Source organism: Cyprinodon variegatus, unplaced genomic scaffold (genome assembly GCF_000732505.1).
Source record: "Cyprinodon variegatus isolate N-32 unplaced genomic scaffold, C_variegatus-1.0 Scaffold2270, whole genome shotgun sequence".
Classification (NCBI taxonomy): domain Eukaryota; kingdom Metazoa; phylum Chordata; class Actinopteri; order Cyprinodontiformes; family Cyprinodontidae; genus Cyprinodon; species Cyprinodon variegatus.
This window is the reverse complement of record NW_015152723.1, coordinates 14,845-16,383: the sequence shown is the minus strand read 5'-3', so window position 1 is coordinate 16,383 and position 1,539 is coordinate 14,845.

The following is a 1,539-nucleotide window of genomic DNA, read 5'->3' as shown; positions in this document are numbered from 1 at the left end:
GGATGGATGGATGGATGGATGGATGATTGGATGGATGGATGGATGGATGGATGATGGGTGGATCTGACTCCCCACTCCCTATGGGTCAGGGTGTTGGATGAAAGAGTAAATCAAACTCAGATCATGGTCAGTTCACTCTACGGGGGCACAGAATAATTTTTCTACAACTTTCATTCAAAATATAAGAATTTATTGACATATTTTTTTTAAGTCTATTCTCTTAGCAACAGGGAGCCAGTGGAAGGACTTCAGGACCGGGCTGATGTGCTCTACTTTTTTAGTTGTAGTGAGGACGCAGGCAGCAGCGTTTTGGATCAGCTGCAGCTGTCTGTCTTTAGGTAAACCTATGAAGACACTGTTGCAGTGATCAATTCTACTAAAGATAAATGCAGGAAGGAGTCTTTCTAGATCCTGTTGGACATTAGTCCTTTAATCCTGGAGATGTTCTTCATGTGATAAAAGGCTGACTTAGTAACTGCCGTTCTGAGCCTCTGAGGGTTCAGGTCTGACTCCATCATGACACAAAGATTTCAGCCATAATCAGTGGTTTCTAGGAGCTATCTCTGGATCTCTGATAGTTTGGTCCAAAGATTATTACCTCAGTTTGGTTTTACTCAGTTGTAGAAAATGACGGTGCCTCTACATATTGATCTGCTCTAAGCATCTAGCCACCGCTCTGATGGGTTCATAGTCACCTGGTGACATTAGGATCACTAAAGTCACGGCGGCGCCTGCAGGCAGTGGCCTGATACAGCTCTCCGTAATTCCACAAAATATGCTGCTTAGAACGCCACAAACTAGGTATCATTCTCACATCAGCTGCTGGAGCTACAATCACAAAATGTTTTTTCTGGACTCTTAAATACAGCCACTCTTGACCGTTTAAAAAGCTGCAGAGTGCCTTAGACGGATGAGCAGAGAGCAGCGGGCTCATGGAGATGGCCATGCCTGAGAGAAGGCCAGAGGAAGCGCTGAGCTAGGTGACGAAAGAGGGGCTGCAGAACGGCGAAGCTAAGAAGGAATTCCCACACACCACTGATCCCATCAATCCTGCGCTCCAACATCCGCTCACTGGATAACAAAACGGGTAATCTCCAACTCAAACTCTTCAAAAAAAGAGATAAATAACTGCTGTGTCATCTTCCTGACTGAGTCTTTGCTTCATTCATTGATAATGCTGGTCGCCTGGAGGGGCTAACATTACCCCAACCTGATAGATAGAGCGAACTAGACTAGAGGGGGCTCTGTGTTTACATCAACATTAAAAATGCTAGATTTATTGCCAGCTTCTGCTCTCCAGACATGGAGTTTCTGACTGTTAACTGCAGGCTCTTCTATCTGCCCAGAGAGTTCAGTGTGGTTAGCATGACTGCTGTTTATGTGCCCCCCCCAGCGCTAACACTAAAGAGGCCATGAAGACTCTATACCAGGCTATCTCTGAGCTCCAATCTGCACACAGAGGCTGTTTTCATCATTCCTGGGGATTTTAACCAGGCTAACTGGAAGACTGTTCTCCCTCATTTTTACCAACATGTGGAC